Here is a 9,754-nt window from a genome sequence, read left to right on the forward strand (position 1 = left end):
TTTTAATTATATTTTAAATTTGTAAAGTTGTATGCAGTTTCTTTTAGTTTATTATATTTCTTAATATTTTTACAACTTATTTTTACTCCTTGTCTGAATTTTTAATATAATTTCATTATATAATTTCTTTTCTTAACATTTTGTTGCAATAGTTTTATATTTGTTCCCTTTAAACAAAAAAATTAAGCATTTTTGTATTGATTTTATTCATTTTCAAAAATGTTTACGTTTTTCTTGTTTGTTATTCTTGAAATTGTTTCGCTTTTTTCTTTTGTAATATTTCCTTCAGATTTGTGAACTTTTTTGCGATTTATTTAATTTTAAACTTTTCTTGATTTTAGTGTGCTCAAGTCCTTTCTAGTTAGTCATTTTAGAATTACTTTTAGATCTGGCCCTATATTTACATATAGTGTTCCTTGCTTTGGTATTATCAGCTAAGTTCAGTGACAATTTCTACTTTTCGCATTACTTTTTGTTTCTCTCATTTGTCCGTTCTGTAATTTTGGTGTTACAATTATCCTCTGACATTAGTTCGGAATATAATTTATTTTGTTGGTGGTAGTGGTTGTGGTGGTGGGTGTTTGGTTTTTGTTTGTTTTGTGTTTTCTTTTGTTTTGTTTTTGTTCACGTAGGAGATTTGATTTTAATCAGATTTAGTTCATGCCATAAATTATATTATTTAATAATCTTGTTTATTTGTAATACAAGCCACTGGCCCATGATACATATCGATACATCGTGCGGTACAAAAAGTTGTCTGAATATGTAACAGATCGTATCCATTGCAAAGTTATACATACAATTAATAAATTATTATATATTGTTTCTATTTTGATGCAATACAAACGTATTACACAGTTATCACAAAATGTATATTAAAGAGAACGCTAACGCGTTCATGGAGCAAACATACGTTTTGTGATATTGATCTAGTGTAATTGTAGCAGGAGTTGACGACGGAACGGCTTCTGTAATCTTTAAGGTTTTTATAGTAACCATTGCTAAAGTAGTCATCATTATTTTTCTAGTATCATTGGGAATAAAATGTCTAAAAAAAATCATATACAAAGGTGGGTAAATATTTCTTCGTAATTCTCCATCTAGTGGACAAGTAGCAACAAAATTGAATTCATTTTCGATATTAACATTTCAAATTTTACATAATTTTTCTTCATAAGAAATATTTTCATATCATCCGGTGTTAATTCTGATTGGCAAGTTCCTCCAGTCTAAGCAGAGTGATTCTATAACACAAATTGCTATCTTCTAACAATTTTAGATTTCTTTGACAAGTGAATTATATTCTCAATGACCTATAGGAACATAGTCTTTCCACTGAATCTCATCTGGCTAAAAAGATCTTGACATCTATGACTAAACAGTCTAGGAACTGTATTTCATCACAGACGCCCTAAGTACACCAAACATTGCCAAATGCATACCAGTAGTTAACGAGGACGATATAGCCACAATGGAAAATACATTACAGACACACACCCCGGGACAATATAGCCTCAAGACTTTTTAGATCACCCTGGGACGATATAGCCTCACGGAGAATTGAATATGGGGAATATAGGGACTGTATAGCGTCAAAGAAAAGTGGGGTTGTTGTACAGGGACAATAGGAATGGATGGAACAGGTGAGATGATTTGTTGTTGTTGTTGTTGTTGTAGGGTTTAACGCAATTTTTCAGCACACGATAGGCTATACATGGCGGCCAGTATTAATAGTGGAGGAAGAACCCAGGAACAGGTGAAGTGACGTCACGGTACTGAACATTGGTAACAATGTAGCAAGGGGCTGACCTGAATACGCGTTACTCTATGGAGAGACAAATACAGGATATATATACACATAGACATATATAACACACACAACATACATGCATAATACATAGATTAATGAACATCAATTTATCGTACCTTAACTATAAAATTGACTAAAAATTAATTATGCAAGAAAGCAAATCCTTCGAGGCATATAAGTGGCCCTTAAATGGGCCTTTCGTTTTTTTTTTTTAAACATCTTTCCGTTACATAGAGGTTATCGCACAGGTCTTCTTCTCTTCCTCAAACTTCTTCTGACTTCTGGACCGTAGATGAGAACTCACTTCAGACAGCCTTGCCTCTCCACATAATTTTTTTTATTATCAAACGCTAATATCAGTGATTCGGATGATTGTCCATGATGATTTCGCATACATGGTTAAGTCGGTGCGGAACAGTATCGACGATACGAGTGTAGCTGATTCAACGTTAGTCCACATCTTGTGACGATAACAGGTGAAGGGAATGAAATGAACTGCGTTTTTTATAGTGGAAGAGCAGACTGAAACTGATTGAGTTTTTCACCAATCCTAACACGCGTTACAAAATTCAGTCACAGTGTGGAGCCTGTCTTCCAATCCGAAAAGAGCTGCATGTGACGTCACATTCCCTATATAGATGCGCTAGTGTCTATGTGCAGTGAATCAATGCCACAAAGTTTTCAAATATGATGGAAACTAAGAAGACGACTATCGCTACCACCACAGTGACCACTCCTTCACCCAGTTCTTCTTTGCAAAATCTACAAAAGCAACCCTTGTGGGTGTGGTGTGAAGAACGTGTGCCTAAACCGCAAATCGTTTTTTTTTCTGCCAAATCTTTGTGGTGTGTTGTTATCTGTGCGACCATTGCCAATTAAAGTTTGCAACAAGGAGACAGACAATTGTGGACCATTTTACTGAATAGTTGCATCGGTTACCTTCTTCCCAGTCATTCCCTGAAATATTCCTCAAACGGGAACAACGGGAGTCTAGCGACCAACGTCAGTCACTCTCCCAACAGTCACCACTCTAACAACAACACCAGTCCTCTTTTAGACACTCCTCTCACTTTGAATGACACCTCGGACAGCAGAACTCAGGAATTATGAACAACAGCAACCAATTTTACTTGATGCTACCCAGTGACAGTTCCATGGAGGTGTTTCCCAACAACACTTGATGCTGTTATACGGCCGAATTACCACAGGCCATCCAATTGGACCATGAAACCCATTGGGAAGTGGCTTTAGTGGAAATCATTCACCCAACACAAATCCTAAATATCCTTCCAAATCAAAACACTTTTCAGGTCGAGGTTTATGACGTTCCAGTGCAAGAATACTTGAATACTCACTTAGCTGTTGTAACTGAAGCTGACGCTAAGCCAATCCCACCAAACGAGCTAATTAAATGTGTACAACTATAGGTTTAAACTTAATGCAGGCTATTATTTTAGTGGTCGCCATCTGGTGAAAGCGATTGCTACCAAATTCAATGCACTGCCTATTAAAACAAAATTTGGACAAAAAACATTAAACAGCCACCCTTGAGTGCCATAAAATAACTCGTCGCCTACTGATGAAATTTCAGGAGGACAAAGTGGTAGGTATTAGATTTTGTCCTGAATTGTATGACATTTTGGGTGGAGACGTCAAGATGATTAAGCTAGATGGCCACATACCAACCATTACCAGCAACCTGGATTTTGCAAAATATTTGCGATTTCCGGCAGAAGTAAACCAATGACTCAATTTGATCTTTGAGTACTCCGATGTGGTGGAGTGCAACTTAGTGGGACACATCTCCGTACCGATACTGCGTGTCATTCCTTTGAAAGTCGATTCTGCCACGAACGCAGACGAGGAAGGTGGTAACGCCTATCCCATTCACCGCAAACTTGTACATCCTCATTATTTGCCCATCAGTAAGTCGTATTTTGATGCTGTCAACATTGCTATAAAAGGAGATCTGGGACAAAATCTTTCATTTATCAAAGGAAAAGTCACGGCGAAACTCCATTTTCGAAAACGATTCTTTAACGACTCATAATTCATGTATCCTGTTTACGGGCGAGTCGCTTGACAGCGAGGACATGGTTTAAGAGATATGCTGAAATCGACTTTTCATTCGGTGGCCCCTGTGTTGAAACCGATGGTGACACGAGGATTGCACGCCTTGAAAGATGCCGCGTTGACGCTAGGCAAAGAATTTCTCCAAAATGTCATCATAGACAAACAATTCCCTACAAAAGTTTTCTTGAGAGCAGGCAGAAAAGGTCTTGCTTTAAACGGGCAAAGAAAGTTTGGGCCGACTAGACTCTCCTATAAATGCCCTGGACACTGCTGAGTCATGCATTTCTACTTCCCTGACTCCACAGCAAAGACAAGGCAGAAAGAGCAAATGAAAACACCCATTCAGAGGACTTCACGCTCATAAAGCTAGAAAGACTGAAAAAAGAAGAACCGTCCGAGAGCTCGACGTTTTTGATTATTAAAATATCACAGAAGGAAAAAGAAAGAAAGGAAGAAAATGATGCACCGAGAGTCTTGCACCTGTTCCAAGTCGGAACTGGATATATTTGCCATGCCACCTACCATGATGTCCATGCAATAATCCCAATGTGTCAAGGACTCAGGATCAACCCCCATCGAGCTTGAAATCAAAGAACAGCCCGAAGATTACATCGATCTGAATAGCAGTCACTTTTACTTGAAAGTCAAAGTTCAGGATCAGAATGGAAGTCATAAAGATGATGATGCAGTAGCTCCAGTCAACAATTGTATGCATTCCTTGTTCACCTCAATGGATTTGTACTTGAATAACAAACTAGTCAGTAGCAGCATGGATACTTACCCTTACCAAGCGTACCTGGAAAATCTCTTGACGTACGGAAAAGAAACCAAAAACAGCCATCTGGATGCTTGCATGGTATGAAAACCTAACAACCGGGCTAATTTAACAACACCGAAACAGATCCAAAGAAAGGCCACAATAAGGGATGTGTCGATTGACGAAACAAAATCGTCGGAAAAGACAACATTTTAGAACTGATGGATCGTTTTAATTTAGACATTTGGTTGCAAGAGAAGTATTTACTGAACGGCGTGGATGTCCGTTTGAAACTGAATCGTAGCAGTACCGCTTCCCATTTGATGGATGAAACTAATACCGCTTACAAAACTAAAATCGAGGAAGCCATACTCTATGTACCATGTGTGGAAGTGTTACCTAAAGTGGGAAACGACATCAGTCACACATTGAGCAGGACAACTGCCAAGTATCCGATACGATGCGTGGAAGTGAAAACTTTCACCATTCCCGCTGGACAGCACTCTATGACTGAAGATCATCTATTCCAAGGACAGTTATTCAAACGTTTAATCCTTGGTATCGTGAGCAATGCAGCCTTCAACGGAGTCGGCAAAGAAAATCATTTCCACTTTCATCTCTACGACGTATCCGAGACTGAAGTCAGTCGCGATGGCAAGACCTTGTCTGTCAGACCCTTCTAACCTAAGTTCGAGCAGAAAAATGACTTGAGATCGTTCTTGTCTCTATACGAAGCTACCGGACAATTATGAACCAACACCAGTCACGGCATTACATACGAGGGTTATGCAGAAGGTTACACTTTGTGAGCCTTTGATTTCACTCCAGACCAAGGCAGCGACGAGGGACATTTCCACCCTATAAAATCCGGTCAGATTCGTGTGGAACTTCATTTGAAACACCTCTACCCCACTCGGTGAACGTCATCTTGTATGCCGAATTCTAAATCAACAGTTTGAGAGAAGTCATTCTAGACTGTAAGAAACAATGGAAGACAATAATCCATCTTTGAATGGTGGAGAATCTATGGAAATGGAATGGGAGGATACCGTGGAAGTAGAACCCTAAGACAAAGACGAAGAGGACATAGTGATGAAGTCCAGATGACCAGAACAAGAACAATATTTAGTCTCCTGTTTTGCCCAACACCTGGCAGAAAAAATTACGGAATTGATCAAGAAAGATTGATTTGGATGTCAAAACGATTATCCCAGACAAATTCAACACGAAATATGTCTGATGTTGAGCCAAGAAGAAACATTGGACGTGTATCTGGACGAAGCTTGGAGGCTCATCTCGGAAAAAAAACACGTTGTATCAGTGGTATAAAGACTTGCGTGATCATTCCTCTCCTCCATTGATTGCTCTAGAGATGCATCACATCGAAGCTCTCTTGGCGGCTCAGAGTGCGGAGACGAAGCGAAGAAACTGTAACTTGTCAGACATTTTCAAACAAAAAGTTAGGAGTTAATTGATTACTTATCATTACCTGCGAGAGAAAAAAAAAACAGCAACACAAAAATGGATACCTGGGAACTTTATTACATTACATTCCCGGGTATCCATTTATATTGCTACAAATGGTCTGACAGTTACAGGACACCTAAGGACAGCTCCAGGCTCTCACTTAGTTGAAACCGTATATGCCTTACGATAACATTAGCGTGAGAAACGAGTGCGCGTGGGTATTCTCCGTTTGGAGTCATTTGAACCTAGCCATTAAAGTAGTTAGACCAAACCATGTTTTGTGTTATTTAGCAAAACATAACAGGAGGAAATGTTGCTGTGATTGGAGGATGGTTACGGCTATACTCACCACCGACTCAAAATGGAGATGAATAATATAAGAAAGGGTGACGAAAGTTAAGAGAAATGATAAAGGAAGAAAAATAAGAAAAGGAGGATGAAGAGGACAGAAAACAAGTGATAGAGTGGAATGAAAAAATAGAAAAGGAAGAGGAAAATGAAAAGAAGAAGAATAAGGAGGAGGAAAAGATAAAACATGAAGAGGAAAAGAATGAGAAGAAGAAGACAAAGAATATAGAACAGAAAATAAGAAGCTGCTGGAAGATAGAAAAAATTAGAAGAAAAATAAGAAGAAAACCAAAGGCCCTTTTCAGGGTCATTCATATGCCTCAAAAAGATTTGTTTCTTGCCTAAAAAAAATTTTTAAGTCAATTTTATAGTTCAGGTATGATAGATTAATGTTCATTAATGTATGTATGTATGTATGTATGTATGTATGTGTTATATATGTCTATTTCTATATCTCTCCTGTATTTGTCTCTCCCTGGATTAGCACGCATTCAGGTCAACCCGATGCTACATTGTTACCAATGTTCAGTACCGTAACGTCACCTCACCTGTTCCATTCCTATTGTCCCTATACAACAACCCTACTTTCCTCTGACGCTATACAGTCCCATTATTCCCCATTTTCAATTCTCCTTGAGGTATATCGTCAAAGGGTGATCTAAAAAGTCTTGAGGCTATAACGTTATGTTAGGTGGGTGGGTCTGTAATGTATTTCCCCATTGAGGCTATATCGTTTCCATTAACTACTCATACGTAAAAAGAAGCTTCTTAAAATTGTTAGCCCGGCAAACACAACTTTTTCCTAAATCTTAGCTTCAAATTTAGGATATCTGTGTTCTGGCATTTTCAGAATGCTAAGCCAATATTTCAAAATACGTTTATACTTTATACTCTGCATACTAATTCTTTCCAATTCATTATATTCGAATGCATTTGGAGTAGATTTAGATGCACAAACGATATCTTTACAAAACTCAAATTAACGTTTTCAGTATGATTAGTTTCATATCCCCCAAAACCTCATTCCAATAGTTAAGGATGGGAGCTATCTTCGAGTCAAACAGACAGGTTGGCAGTGCCAGCAAAGGCAATTAAATCGTCTGCATACCACAGTAAATATAGTTCTAATGCTTTTATTTTTATTTTTTATACCGAAACTCCCTTGTTTCCTTCAGCTAAAAAGGGTTTCAGGTCGCTCAAAAATAAAGAAGAGAGTAAACAACCTTGACGTACGCCAAAAAACAGTTGAACAGATTGGAAATAAAATTGTTGTATATACCACACGATTTTGCATCATAATAAATTGTCGTAATGATTCTTAACATTTTTTCGCTAATATTTTCATAACTAGCTTTTGATACAGTAAACGTCACTATACCATATCAAAGGCTATTTATTAGGACAGAAGTTTTGAGTAAAAGTATTAAGATTGAAACTTTCTCTTAAATGTATTGAAAGTAATTTTTCATTAAATTATGTTGAAAGTAATTTTCCACTAAAATATATTGAGATTAATTGTATTTATTTGTGTAATACAACTGTATGCTATTTTATAAAGATCGCGCTTTACGAGCAGGTGCAGAAATCCATAAAATACATTTCGATTGTATTTAAAGGTCAGCAATTTAGATTTGGTGGGAAGCTGCTGAACAGGCAGATTATTAAATCAATAATGGATGAGTTACGCAGATGATCCACACGATTTCCCCCGGGAAATGTCGAGAGCTTTTGTTATGACTGGACTGAGCGAAAGCAAAAACTGTATAAATAGAGAAACAGACTTACGAAGAATTATTTCGTTCCTCGAGTCAGAACAGCTCTGTCTTTTCCTCACAGCGATTCCGTGCCTCATTCCCCAAGATGTAGCCGTATCTACACGGATATATATTGGTGACACCCTTGTTAGAGAGCCTGAACTCCTTCTCTCCCCCCTCTCCCCCCCCCCCCAACCATGAGCAGTCATTTATTAACTTATGAGTAATCCCTTCTCATAGCCAGAGATGAGAAGAAGGCTATGATGCAAACTCTATCATAACATATTTATAGGCAATAAATACTGTATAGAATCTACCCATATCTTTTCTTAAATATTTGCAAATTAATGTATATAATATAAATATATTATCTATAGAAGAATAACCCGCTGTAAATCCTACTTATTTTTCGCTCAGTAGTTTGTTTTCTACCACTCATTCATGTATCCTATTATTTAAAACTGATTTAAACAATTTGCTTTATACGGTTAATAAACTAATACCTCTGTAATGGGGGGGGGGTGCTCATTTGCATACCCTTTATTCTAAATTGGTATTATGATAGCTGTTGACCAATATCAATATTCTGAATAATATCCAACATCGAATAGTTTATAAACTAATATTGTCAACATTGGTGCAATTCTGTTACCCGAGCATATAAAGAATTTGCTGGATGTATCATCAAACTGCCACCCCACCCCCCAGATTTGTCATGTCTCAGATTACTCAGTTTATCACGTATGTCAAAGGATGATATATTTTTCATAACAATTACGTCAGTTGAAAGATAATCTATTGATGAGGCCGATTTGCCCTGGTTACATATAAATTTCCCTATAACTTATCTGATCCACATCTCCCATTAGCAATACTTAACCGAGTCATCTGATAGTTACGGAAGTTTTTTCTCCGGGTTAAGTTATCTCCTCCGCGTCTATGCCCGACCCTGCATGTCTTCGTCTTCTGTATAACTAAATCCTTAAAGAAGGTCCATAAGACTATCTTAGTTGACAAATTCGGCCTCAGCACCGGTATAGGCATTAAAATCATTAGAAATTATAACTTTTTGTTTTTAGGTAAACTATTTTATTTTCTACCACTGTATATACGTTTTCCTCAAAGTGGACAGATGAGTATTCATGTGATATACTGACAAAACTAAAAATTAAGTTCCACTCAATGCCTTTGATGATATAATTAACCAAACAATATTTATTGGGACACTCTTTGTTCTTTGTCTATATTGAACTGCATGAAGTTTTCGCGAAGAAACACCGATATGCCACTTGCATTTCTTTTTGTTTTTTGGGATCAGTTCATAAGATATCAATGTTCTGAAACCGATCATATGAAACTGATCTATAGTTTCTGACCACGTTTCAATAATGACTAGTATATCAATTGTTGCTACTTTGTTAATAAAATCCTATCTTATTTCTCTAGAAAGTTTCCTACTTAATCTTGTTATATCCCATACAAACAACCTAGAACTTAAACGTTGAACAGTTCTCATCATAGACAATTTGTAGTCCTAATACGGAG

The sequence above is a fragment of the Sinohyriopsis cumingii genome, chromosome 2 (assembly GCF_028554795.1).
Source record: "Sinohyriopsis cumingii isolate HCF-2022 chromosome 2, ASM2855479v2, whole genome shotgun sequence".
NCBI lineage: Eukaryota > Metazoa > Mollusca > Bivalvia > Unionida > Unionidae > Sinohyriopsis > Sinohyriopsis cumingii.